The sequence below is a fragment of the Triticum urartu genome, chromosome 4, assembly GCF_003073215.2.
Source record: "Triticum urartu cultivar G1812 chromosome 4, Tu2.1, whole genome shotgun sequence".
NCBI classification, from domain to species: domain Eukaryota; kingdom Viridiplantae; phylum Streptophyta; class Magnoliopsida; order Poales; family Poaceae; genus Triticum; species Triticum urartu.
The window spans coordinates 405,912,631-405,927,339 of NC_053025.1; positions in this window are offsets into that span (position 1 = coordinate 405,912,631).

Genomic DNA, 14,709 nt, shown 5'->3' on the forward strand with positions numbered 1-14,709 from the left:
TGATTTGGATCACGACGAGTACGACCCCATCAACCCCGTTCTCTTGAACGCTTCCGCGCGCGATCTACAAGGGTATGTAGATCCACTCCTCCCTCGTTGCTAGATGACTCCATAGATAGATCTTGGTGACATGTAGGAAAATTTTGAATTTATGCTACGTTCCCCAACAGTGGCATCATGAGCTAGGTCTATGCGTAGTTTCTATGCACGAGTAGAACACAAAGTAGTTGTGGGCGTTGATTTTGTTCAATATGCTTACCGTTACTAGTCCAATCTTGATTCGGTGGCATTGTGGGATGAAGCGGCCCGGACCGACCTTACACATACTCTTACGTGAGACTGGTTCCGCCGACTGACATGCACTAGTTGGATAAGGTGGCTAGCGGGTGTCTGTCTCTCCCACTTTAGTCGGATCGGATTCGATGAAAAGGGTCCTTATGAAGGGTAAATAGCAATTGGCATATCACGTTGTGGTTTTTGCGTAGGTAAGAAACGTTCTTGCTAGAAACCCATAGCAGCCACGTAAAACATGCAAACAACAATTAGAGGACGTCTAACTTGTTTTTGCAGGGTATGCTATGTGATGTGATATGGCCAAAAGGATGTGATGAATGATATATGTGATGTATGAGATTGATCATGTTCTTGTAATAGGAATCACGACTTGCATGTCGATGAATATGACAACCGGCAGGAGCCATAGGAGTTGTCTTAATTTATTTATGACCTGCGTGTCAACATAAACGTCATGTAATTACTTTACTTTATTGCTAACCGTTAGCTATAGTAGTAGAAGTAGTAGTTGGCGAGGCAACTTCATGGAGACACGATGATGGAGATCATGGTGTCATGCCGGTGACGATGATGATCATGGAGCCCCGAAGATGAAGATCAAAAGGAGCAATATGATATTGGCCATATCATGTCACTATTTGATTGCATGTGATGTTTATCATGTTTATACATCTTATTTGCTTAGAACGACAGTAGTAAATAAGATGACCCCTCACTAAAATTTCAAGAAGGTGTTCCCCCTAACTGTGCACCGTTGCGAAAGTTCGTCGTTTCGAAGCACCACGTGATGATCGGGTGTGATAGATTCTTACGTTCGAATACAACGGGTGTTGAGGAGCCTAGCATGTACAGACATGGCCTCGGAACACATGCGAAACACTTAGGTTAACTTGACGATCCTAGCATGTACAGACATGGCCTCGGAACACAAGAGACCGAAAGGTCGAGCATGAGTCGTATGGTAGATACGATCAACATGAAGATGTTCACCGATGATGACTAGTCCGTCTCATGTGATGATCGGACACGGCCTAGTTGACTCGGATCATGTAATCACTTAGATGACTGGAGGGATGTCTATCTGAGTGGGAGTTCATAAGATGAACTTAATTATCCTGAACATAGTCAAAAGGTCTTCGCAAATTATGTCGTAGCTCGTGCTTCAGTTCTACTGTTTAGTTATGTTCCTAGAGAAAATTTAGTTGAAAGTTGATAGTAGCAATTATGCGGACTAGGTCCGTAAACTGAGGATTGTCCTCATTGCTTCATAGAAGGCTTATGTCCTTAATGCACCGCTCAGTGTGCTGAACCTCGAACATTGTCTGTGGATGTTGCGAACATCTGACATACACATTTTGATAACTACGTGATAGTTCAGTTAAACGGCTTAGAGTTGAGGCACCAAAGACGTTTTGAAACGTCGTGAAACATATGAGATGTTTCGAGGGCTGAAATTGGGATTTCAGGCTCGTGCCCACGTCAAGAGGTATAAGACCTCCGACGATTTTCTTAGCCTGCAAACTAAGGGAGAAAAGCTCAATTGTTGAACTTGTGCTCAGATTGTCTGAGTACAACAATCGCTTGAATCGAGTGGGAGTTGATCTTCCAGATGAAATAGTGATGGTTCTCCAAAGTCATTACCACCAAGCTGCTAGAGCTTCGTGATGAACTATAATATATCAGGGACATATATGATGATCCTTGAGATATTCGCGATGTTTGACACCACAAAAGTAGAAATCAAGAAGGAGCATCAATTGTTGATGGTTGGTGAAACCACTAGTTTCAAGAAGGGCAAGGGCACGAAGGGATACTTCATGAAACGGCAATTCAGCTGCTGCTCTAGTGAAGAAACCCAAGGTTGAACCCAAACCCGAGACTAAGTGCTTCTGTAATAAGGGGAACAACCACTGGAGCAGAATTACCCTAGATACTTGGTAGATGAGAAGGCTAGCAAGGTCGATAGAAGTATATTGGATATACATTGTGTTGATGTGTACTTTACTAGTAGTCCTACTAGCACCAGGGTATTAGATACCGGTTCGGTTGCTAAGTGTTAGTAACTCGAAATAAAAGCTACGGAATAAACGGAGACTAGCTAAAGGTGAGCTGATGATATGTGTTGGAAGTGTTTCCAATGTTGATATGATCAAGCATCGCATGCTCCCTCTACCATCGAGATTGGTGTTTGCGTTGAGCATAGACATGATTGGATTATGTCTATCGCAATACGGTTATTCATTTAAGGAGAATAATTGTTACTCTGTTTATTTGAATAATACCTTCAATGGTCTTGCACCTAAAATGAATGGTTCATTAAATCTCGATCATAGTGACACACATGTTCATGCCAAAAGATATAAAATAGTAATGATAGTACCACCTACTTTTGGCACTGCCACTTAAGTCATATCGGTATAAAACGCATGAAGAAGCTCCATGTTGATGGATCTTTGGACTCACTCATTTTTGAAAGGATTGAGACACGCGAACCATGTTCGTTGGTAGATATGCATGAAGAAACCCTATATAGATGGATCGTTTGGACTCACTTGATTTTGAATCACTTGAGACATGCAAATCATACTACATGGGCAAGATGACTGAAAGCCTCGTTTTCAGTAAAATGGAACTAGAAAGAAACTTGTTGCAAGTAATACATTTTGATGTGTGCAATCCAATGAGTGCTGAGGCATGTAGTGGATATTGTTATGTTCTTACTTCTCAGATGATTTGAGTAGATGTTGAGTATATTTACTTGATAAATCACGAGTCTGAATTATTGAAAGGTTCAAGTAATTTCAGGGTGAAGTTGAAAGATCGTCGTGACAAGAGGATAAAAGATCTATGATATGATCATAGAGATGAATATCTGAATTACGAGTTTGGCATAGAATTAAGACATTGTGGAAATTGTTTCACAACTAATACAGCCTGGAACACCATAGTGTGATGGTGTGTCCGAACATCATAACTGCACCCTATTGGATATGATGCATACCATGATGTCTCTTATCGAATTACCACAATAGTTTATGGGTTAGGCATTAGAGACAACCACATTCACTTTAAAAGGGGCACCACGTAATTCCGATGAGATGACACCGTATGAACTATGGTTTAGAGAAACCTAAGCTGTCATTTCTTAAAAGTTTGGGGCTGCGACGCTTATGTGAAAAGGTTTCAGGCTGATAAGCTCGAACCCAAAGCGGATAAATGCATCTTCATAGGACACCCAAAACAGTTGGGTATACCTCCTGTCTCAGATTCGAAAGCAATAAGGGATTGTTTCTAGAATCGGGTCCTTTCTCGAGGAAAAGTTTCTCTCGAAAGAATTGAGTGGGAGGATGGTGGAGACTTGATGAGGTTATTGAACCGTCTCTTCAACTAGTGTATGGCGGAGCACAGGGAGTTGTTCCTGTGGCACCTACACCAATTGAAGTGGAAGCTTATGATAGTGATCATGAAACTTCAGATCAAGTCACTACCAAACCTCGTGGGATGACAAGGATGCATACTACTTCAGAGTGGTACGTAATCCTGTCTTGGAAGTCATGTTGCTAGACAACAATGAACCTACGAGCTATGGAGAAGCGATGGTGGGCCCGGATTCCGATAAATGGCTCGAGGCCGTAAAATCCGAGAGAGGATCCATGTATGGAAACAAAGTGTAGACTTTGACAGAACAGCTTGATGGTCGTGAGGCTATTAAGTACAGATGGATTTTAAAAGGAAGACGGACAATGATGGTAAATGTCACCATTAAGAAAGCTCGACTTGTCGTTAAGATGTTTTCCGACAAGTTCAAGGAGTTGACTACGATGAGACTTTCTCGTAGCGATGCTAAGAGTCTGTTGGAATTATATTAGCAATTACTGCATTATTTGTGAAATCTTGTAGATAGGATGCCAAAAACCATTGTTTCCTCGACGATTTTTGAGGAAAGGTTGTATGTGATACAACCGGAAGGTTTTGTTAATCCTGAAAGATGCTAATAAGTATGCAAAGCTCCAGCAATCCTTCTAAGGACTGGAGTAAGCATCTCGGAGTTGGAATGTATGCTTTGATAAGATGATCAAAGTTTTGGGTGTATACAAAGTTTATGAGAAACTTGTATTTCCAAAGAAGTGAGTGGGAGCACTATAGAATTTCTGATAAATATATGTTGACATATTGTTGATCAGAAATGACGTAGAATTTCTGGAAAGCATATAGGGTTATTTGGAAAGTATTTTTCAATGGAAAGCCTGGATTAAGCTACTTGTACATTGAGCATCAAGATCTATAAGGATAGATCAAAACGCTTAATGGTACTTTCAAATGAGCACATACCTTGACATGATCTTGAAGGTGTTCAAGATGGACCAGTCAAAGAAGGAGTTCTTGCCTGAGTTGTAAGGTATGAAGTTAAGACTTAAAGCTCGACCACGGCAGAAGAAAGAGGAAGGAGGGAGGTCGTCCCCTATGCTTTTGTCATAGGCTCTATACGGTATGCCATGCTGAGTACCGCACCTGATGTGTGCCTTGCCACATATCTGGCAAGAGGGTACAAAGGTAATCTAGGAGTAGATCACCAGATAGCGGTCTAAATTATCCTTAGAGGAATAAAGATATGTTTCTCGGTTATGGAGGTGATAAAGAGTTCGACGTAAAGAGTTACGTCGATGCAAGCTTAACACCTATCCGGATAGCTCTGAGTAGAGATACCGGATACGTATAATGGAGCAACAATTTAGAATAGCTCCAAGTAGAACAGTTATTTGAAATGGCTCCAAATATAGCGTAGTAGCTGCATCTACAAGATGACATAGAGATTTGCGAAGTACATACAGATCTGAAAGATTCAGACCAGTTGACTATAACATCTCTCACAAGCATAACATGTTCAAACCCAGAACTCATCGAGTGTTAATCACATGGTAATGTGAACTAGATTATTGACTCTAGTAAACTCTTTGGGTGTTAGTCACATGGGGATGTGACCTTGAGTGTTAATCACATATCGATGTGAACTGGATTATTGACTCTAGTGCAAGTGGGAGACTATTGGAAATATGCCCTAGAGGCAATAATAAATTGGTTATTATTATATTTCCTTGTTCATGATAATCGTTTATTATCCATGCTAGAATTGTATTGATAGGAAACTCAGATACATGTGTGGATACATAGACAACACCATGTCCCTAGTAAGCCTCTAGTTGACTAGCTCGTTGATCAATAGATGGTTACGTTTTCCTGACCATGGACATTGGATGTCGTTGATAACGGGATCACATCATTAGGAGAATGATGTGATGGACAAGACCCAATCCTAAGCCTAGCACAAGATCATGTAGTTCGTATGCTAAAGCTTTTCTAATGTCAAGTATCATTTCCTTAGACCATGAGATTGTGCAACTCCCGGATACCGTAGGAATACTTTGGGTGTGCCAAACGTCACAACGTAACTGGGTGACTATAAAGGTGCACTACGGGTATCTCCGAAAGTGTCTGTTGGGTTGGCACAAATCGAAACTGGGATTTGTCACTCCGTGTAAACAGAGAGGTATCTCTGGGCCCACTCGATAGGACATCATCATAATGTGCACAATGTGATCAAGGAGTTGATCACGGGATGATGTGTTACGGAACAAGTAAAGAGACTTGCCGGTAACGAGATTGAACAAGGTATCGGGATACCGACGATCGAATCTCGGGCAAGTATTGTACCGATAGACAAAGGGAATTGTATACGGGATTGATTAAGTCCTTGACATCGTGGTTCATCCGATGAGATCATCGTGGAACATGTGGGATCCAACATGGGTATCCAGATCCCGCTGTTGGTTATTGACCGGAGAGCCATCTCGGTCATGTCTGCATGTCTCCCGAACCCGTAGGGTCTACACACTTAAGGTTCGGTGATGCTAGGGTTATAGAGATATTAGTATGCGGTAACCCGAAAGTTGTTCGGAGTCCCGAATGAGATCCCGGACGTCACGAGGAGTTCCGGAATGGTCCGGAGGTAAAGATTTATATATGGGAAGTCTTGTTTTGGTCGCCGGAAAAGTTTCGCGCATTATCGGTATTGTACCGAGAGTGCCGAAAGGGGTCCGGGGGTCCACCAAGGGGGTCCACCTGCCCCGGGGGGCCACATGGGCTGTAGGGGTGTGCGCCTTGGCCTATATGGGCCAAGGGCACCAGCCCCAAGAGGCCCATGCGCCAAGAGATAAGGGAAAGGAAGAGTCCTAAAGGGGGAAGGCACCTCCTAGGTGCCTTGGGGAGGATGGACTCCTCCCTGGCCGCACCCTTCCTTGGAGGAAGGGCCAAGGCTGCGCCCCCTCTCCCTTGGCCCTATATATAGTGGGGGGAAGGGAGGGCAGCCGCACCTAAGCCCTGGCGCCTCCCTCTCCCTCCCATGACACATCTCCCTCCTCCCGCAGCGCTTGGCGAAGCCCTGTTGGAATCCCGCTACTTCCACCACCACGCCGTCGTGCTGCTGGATCTCCATCAACCTCTCCTTCCCCCTTGCTGGATCAAGTTGGAGGAGACGTCGCTGCTCCGTACGTGTGTTGAACGCGGAGGTGCCGTCCGTTCGGCACTAGGATCATCGGTGATTTGGATCACGACGAGTACGACTCCATCAACCCCGTTCTCTTGAATGCTTCCGCGCGCGATCTACAAGGGTATGTAGATCCACTCCTCCCTCGTTGCTAGATGACTCCATAGATAGATCTTGGTGACACGTAGGAAAATTTTGAATTTATGCTACGTTCCCCAACATTCAGATGAAAAAAAAATCCCAGAACAGCTCATCGGTTGGTTCTTCCTGTAGGTACACTTCGCAGAAGACTTGGAAGTTGCATATATTGGATACTGAGTTAGGTCCAATATCTTGAGGGTGGAGCTGGAAACTGGCAAGCACATCCCGGAAAAACTTTGACCCGGGCGGTTTGAAACCACGACCTATGTGGTCAACAAATACCACTACCTCATCCTGCTTAGGGGTAGGAGGATTCTCCGATCTAGGAACTCGCCACCGGATCTCATTCTTTTTTGGCAAAGTACCAATCCTGACCATTCCGTTAAGCTGTTCTTCGGTAACCTGGGAAGGAGCCCAGTTACAAGCATAAAACTGTTTGTCCATTGCAAGCGAAAAGCTGAAAGGAAATACCGGTTTACAAATCATTCATGGTGATACATAAGATGCGATGGAATAAAGTCATACTCAGGTATGTAAATTGCGTAAACCGGAGGCTGATACAGTAATGAATGACAAGGCAATATCAGAACAAAGGTATGCACATGCTGTTAAACCGGAGTATAACAACGGAGGTAAAAGGCTTGCCGGTTCACTACGGGACTAATGGTATGTGATAGATCACTTTACAAAGGTAAACCGCCTATGTGGTAAAGAGAATACAGATCTAAGGTAAAAATGACTAGGTAAGGTAAAACAGATTTCACAAGGTTACAGGGAAATTTTGGATCTACCGTAAGACAGGAAAGTAAAAGGATTTAGACCTAAAAGGTTGATCCCGAAGCAGTTCACAAATGACCAGATCAATGTTTTATGCGCGTAAAGGTTTGTTTTGGTAACAGAAGATAAGCCATTACGTGGAATACATCAAGTTTGATGTTTTTATCCATGGACTAAGAAGAAACATGTAAGAACAGCGCCGGAGCCTCGATGAACTTCGACGAACGAGGAAACCCTAAGTAGATCTACAATGGAGAAAGGAAGGGACTTACAGTGGCTGTTGAAGTAGCGGAGGTATGCCGCGGCTCTCTGGTGCAACCAGGTTGATGCAGCGGCCGGCGGAGAGATGGAGGCGAAGCTCGGTGACGGCGGCGGCGCTCAGATGCAGAGGCGTCACAAGGAGGAAGAAGAAGTGAAGGGGACGGAGGGGAAAAAAGAGAAGAGCCCGTGGTCCTATTTATAAGGCGAAGCGATAAGCGACAAGTGCGTGAATCGAGGAGCTCAAAATGGATAGTTAATAAGGATGTTGCCTCGATGGTTGGATATTCATTAATGAAGGGAATCTTCGGCTTCAACGAATAAATGACGTCATGACGGTTTACTACGGATCTAAAGGATGACATCACGACGGTTTACCAAATCTATATGAAGGTGACAGGGCAAGAATTTTTCTAAGTATTGAAGATTGACATGAACAAGTTCAAATCAATCTGGGGCCTAATGTTGGGGATATGATCACTGGAGGTAAAGCGGCTAGGAGTGGCCGGGTTAGCTCCATGAAGATAGAAGCCCATGAAGACGTGAGGATGGAGGCGCTTTACGAAGGCCCAAGGCCCAAAGGCGGGTTAAGGCCTGTAGATGTAAAACCGACTCTTTCATGTAACTTGTATTGTAAGTTAAAGGAATAGAGACCGAGCCAGACACGTTTATGATCCAGCCTCGGGACTCTGTAAACCGGCGGGCGTCAAACTCTGTATATAAAGGGACGACCCCGCCGCGGTTTAGGGACAACAGACAACTACTCGAGAGCCAGGCAAAGCGGATTTGCTCCCTGGTCATCGAAACCCTAGCAATACCAATCACAACTAGACGTAGGCTTTTACTTTCAACGAAGGGGCCGAACTAGTATAAAATCCCTCGTGTCCCCTTGTCCGGTTTAACCCCTTTTAGCTAACCCGTAGCGATGGCTCCGCGACTAAGTCCTTTCACGAGGACATTTGCCGTGACAAACCCACAACAGTACTCGTGTGATAATCCTATGGTCCTCCACCCAGGCTCAAAGGGAACTGAGATATTTTCATGCTAGAAACTTCCGTGTGCAGCCACAAGCTATTATGGGCTCTAGCATAGTTGAGTAAGTTGCGTGAAGCTTCCGAAGAGGTGGATCAGCAGGTAGAGGGATGTAGGTTGGTAAGGTCTGCCCGGAGTAAGGGGTTAATGTTTCTGAAAGACTTTGTCTCGGTCATCCATTTCCCAAACATCATGTAGTGCGAGAAATCCAATGGAGGAGATCGAGTCTTGTGGGGAAAAGTGCACAAACCTCTGCAGAGTGTACAAACTAATCATGATTAGCCGTGTCCCCGGTTATGGACATCTTGAGTATCTGGTTCTTGGATTATCATGTTGATCTCAACACTTTATGTAATTAATTTGATTGGGTTAATGATTATTATTTTGGGATTGAGTTGGAGGAACCTTCTCAATATTTTATAAATCAACTTTGTAGTTAAATAAAATATATTCCTTTGCAGTAGGGAAAAATTGGCTTTTCGCAAAAACTTTATAGCCATAGAGCCTCCACCAGCCATATATGCATGTAGTGATAGTTATTATTCATCATTATCCTCTGGTGTGAATTTGCCAGTACATTCAATGTACTGACCATTTGTGGCTGCAACGTCTCATGTTGCAAGAATTCTTACGACGAGTAAGTGATACGTTAGGGTTACGATTTCTACACTTAACTTTGCTGTTGGTGTTGATGGGAATCCACAACCTTGTTACTTCCGCTATTTTGTATTGAGGTAATAGTATTTACGTTACTTTATACATGTGATTTACCTCTGTTATAAATCCTCGAGTACTATGTGTGTCAGCATACCGATCCAGGGATGACACTTAAGCACAGAGACTTGACCGTCTGAGGTCGGGTCGCTACAAGATGGTATCAGAGCACATGTTGACTGTAGGACGTGACCCCTAGAAACTGGCAAGCCCATAGGAAAGATTTTCTCTACAACTTCTTTATCAAAAGATCTGTTACCTCTCTTCTCTTCTGAGCTTATTCAAATATTCCCTTTTAGTTAGACCATACCCCTTTTCCCCTTTTAACCACGAAGATTCGACTGGTGAGACCACTCCAAGAAGTACAAGATATCGGACAACTAAGACCACTTCAGAATGAAGAGGATTTTACCATGCATTATAATAATGGAAACTGCAACGGTTGAAGACTCCGAAGACTAGGAGAATTTGAAGGCCCCGTAGAATTTCTAGATTTGTATGACCTAGGAAGGCTACCCTATTGGAATTTTTCAGACTATGGAAGCCTTCAATACCCGAGATCAAGGTGTATCGAAGAAAGACCGGAACATGGAGCATTAGAACTCAAAGTTTTGTCAAGAAAACCCTAAGGTAGGAGGTACCAACTATGGAAGATAGCTCATGGCAATGACAAGGGCAGAAACACGTTATCCGTGATGTCATCGCCACTGATACTATGGTCACCGAGCTGAGCTAAGCATGCATTTCTTCGGAAGGATTGGATGGTAGACGGCTGATGGTGCATCTATCAGCAAAAGATGAAGTTTTAACCTTAGCCGGTGTATCACCAGGATCTGGAGTAGTACATCAAGAATTTTAAGATGGAGCTCTAGGAAGCCGTATTTGACAAGGAAACATTTCGTGAAGAACTTAGGACCCAGAATATGAAAGTTGCCAAGCTGAAGGAGCAAAACCTCGAGATACAGGAGATTCGTCAGGAACTGAAGGACAGTAGGACCATGGTTCACGGAAAGGATGTTGAAACCAGAAGTTTGGAATGCAACTCTAGAATATTAAAGGACGTCATGAGAGACTTCGCGTCGACAGAGATCATCTGGCAAAAGAACTCGAGAAGGACAAGCACGATCGGAAGTAGCCATCGGAGACATGAACAAGACTCGTAGAGCTTGATGACTTTGAAGATTTATTGACCTTTAGAAGACCCAACCCCTGTTATATGCCTACCTTAGATGCGACATTTGTGAGCTGTCATTTGTTTGATATCTTTCCGACAGGCACAGATAAAATCTGTCTTTTCAAAACCATTGTTTGTATTGTGTGCATCCCTCTCCCTCTCTCTCATCTCACCCCAAAACCCATGGACCCAATAGAGGATGAATGGAGATGAACCCATATTTTTCTGGAACATAAGACAATTGGAGACAGACCGATGGATCTAGAACATGGAAGGTCATATGGAGTATAACACGATAGCCGGAAAGGATATGGCCCAGCATGCTCTTCAGTGCCTTGTAAGAGTTGCTGCTACTTGATGGAGGACGTACCAAACCATCAATGGATGGCAAAGAGTAACCACTTGGGAAGAATTTAAGTAGACTCTGCAAAGATCTCGTCTTGTGTCCCAGAAGTTGAGGCCTTATGGAAAGGATATGAAGAAACCTTGTGCCTACAAGATTTGTGGAGAAATAGGACACAACCATAAAGAAAACAAGGACGAATACCCTCATAAGCAGAGGATTACCAAAGGAGTTAGCCGAGGATCTCAGGGAACTTCGGTTGGAGATTGTTCCCAAAGGTTTTGTTGCAGCAATGGAAGTTCAGTCTACATTGTTGGGAAAGATCCGTGAAGCTCAGAAGGATGACAAAGAGATTTCTGAGGTAAAAGAGAGGATGAGTAAAGGAAAGGCCAAAGATTTTCCTAAGGATGAGCACGACACCTTATGGTTCGAGGACCGTGTATATGTGCCCAATAATGCAAAGATCAGGAAGTAAATACTTCAGGAGGCTCATGACTCACCATACTCGATTCGCCCTAGAAACACCAAGATGTATTTGGATTTGAAGGAGCATTTCTGGTGGACTGGTATGAAGAAGGATATTGCGGAGTATGTAGTCGTAGGTGATGTATGCCAGTGAGAGTAAAATCAGAGCATCAGAAGCCAGCAGGATTACTACAGCCTATGCCGATACCCGAATGGAAGTGGGATAAGCTTGGCATGGATTTTATTACCAGATTTCCCAGAACCTGATCGGGATATGATTCTATCTGGGTAGTAGTTGATTCGCTTGATCAAAGTGGCTCACTTTATCCCAGTGAAAACCACCTATACAAGTGCGAAATTGGCCAAGATATATTGACCAGAATCGTATGTCTGCATGGAGTTCCGACGACCATCGTATCAGATAGAGGAACACAGTTTACCTCAAGGTTTTGGAATTAGCCGCACCAGACTTTGGGTACTAGGCTAGAGTTCAGTATAGCCTTTCATCCGCAGACAGATAGATAGACCGAGAGAGTCAATCAGATTCTGGAGGACATGTTGAGAGAGTGTGCGCTAGATTATGGATCTAGTAGGGGTGATAATCTACTTTACGCGGAATTCTCATACAACAATAGTTACCAAGCCAGTTTGAAGATGGCCCCTTTTGAAGCTTTGTATGGGAGAAGGAGCCAGACACCGTTGATGTGGGATGAAGTTGGAGACCGTCAGTTGCTTGGACCAAATGTGATCAAGGAGTCAGAGGAGAATGTTAAGTTGATTCGAGATGGAGTGAAGGTAGCTCAGTCTAGGCAGAAGAGTTATGCAGACTCAAAAACGCAAGAAGGTAGTCTATGAAATTGGAGATAGAGCATGTCTTCGTGTGTCCCCTCTGCGAGGAGTTAAACGATTTGTAGTTAAGGGAAAGTTAGCCCCGAGATTTGTAGGACCATACCGAGTTTTGGAGCATATGGGAGAAGTGGCGAACAAGTTGGAGTCACCCGAAGGACTGTCAGGAGTTCATGATGTGTTTCACGTTTCCTAGTTGAAGAAGTGCCATGCAGAGATGGCCAATATTCCCCTATAAGGACGCTTGACCCTGGAGAGGATAATGATGTTCCACGAAGTGGAGTATGGACTTCATAAGTATAAGTTTTTATCTCGGTATGTGGGATAACCCACGAGGATGAAGAGATGAATTACTATTGGACATAAAGGAGGTATGATGTTGGTATTATGGAACGATTATAACTCCATGATGAGTCTGAGTAATCACGTCTTAGTTTGGAACCAATAGAAGGATGAAGGACCATACAATTGGATGGATTTAAGCATGCTAGAAAGCTGGATGTTGGAATAATGACTAGTTGCCCCGAGGATGAGTTTAAGGATTCCAAGTGATGAGATGGGCCATAACCCACATGCCCCGGGACCTGCCAAGAGGCAAGCATACCCTTGCTGAAGGAAAAGCCCTAGAAGGAGTTACGATTTTATCAACCGATGATTTTATAGGAGTTTACGCAAAACCTGAGAGTTGTGAAGGAACGATAGATGTTTGTTTGGCTTGTAGAATCAATGGATTTATCCGAACCTTGGTTCGTCGACAAGAGAAATTCTGCAATGGTTGCGAGGATGACCGAGTGTTAGAATGCGAGATTCACTAAACCGTATACAGGGTAATGATTTGGGTGCGGGATGGATTGATCACCATACCGACTTACTCTTATTGTTCGCCTTGCTATACAGGATGGTAAATCTGAGTGACTTGCCTATAGTAGAGAGACGATGATATTAAACCTTGTTTGAACCTTAGAAGGGTATAGCAATTTTTTCCCTTGTACAAGGCAGCTGCTGCCAATCGTAGGTTATACGGTGAGGTTCAACCCAGACCCATTTCCTGCAGGAGAAACCATAATTGGATGACCGCCACGAGATATCGATAGTTGATTAGTATTGGCGCCAGACCCGTCAGCTAAGAAGACCCAGTCTCGGAACAACCTTACCAAGAAATAGGACAAAAGAATTGTGGTAAAGGTTATGCCACTATCGGAAGAGCCCAGAGATGGAATTTCCTGAGAATCTGAGAAGATCGACACTGTCAACAATAAGGATGGAGTATATGAGTTTTGATGGAACCGTAACAATGCTTCTAAGGGTGGTAGCACCCGAGGACCCCAGAGACGATCGATGGATTTTGAGAAGACCCCCAAACCCTAACCTATTTCTTTCTAGCCTCTCCGAATCTCGAGGACAAGATTCATTTTAAGGGTGGTAGGTTTGTAACATCCCAAAATTCTAAATTTTGGAATGTTATATTAAATAGATAGTTTTGTTTGATTGTTGTGTGATTGATTGACTGAAAGTGAGTGAATTCAAAACTGTTTGAAAGTTAAATGAGAGGGAATAAAAGGACTTTCCCAAACTTTCATTCTTTCATTTGTGATCTCCGTGAAATTCAAATTCTTTTGACCACAAAACCCTAGAGAGAAGATGACATGCCTTCTTCCATTTATTTAAATGAAAAGGGGTGTTGAAAATATTTGAATTTCATTTGAAAATATTTCCAATTCTGAAACTTTATGCAACTCAATGATTTTCATGAGAAGATAAATGACTTCTTCAAAACATATGAAATATGAGTTGAGAGTTTAAAAGGATCAAATTTAAAGTCCTTTTGGAAATTATTTTCAATTTGGAGTTATTTGGATTTTTTTTCAAATTATTTTTCTCCACAAATAAAATATATGGAAAATAGGGTAACATGATTCCCTACATGAGAAAATTGGAGAGAAATATTTTTGAAATTATTTTGGTATTTCTAAAATGATTTTTATTGGGGTTTATTGTAGAAGTAGCACTGTTTGAATTATTTGAATTTTTGTGGATTTTATGTGACACTAGGAAAATTTATTTTTGTTTTTCGGTTTTCCTTCTGTTTCTATTTAAAAAAATATAACTGTACGTGCGGCC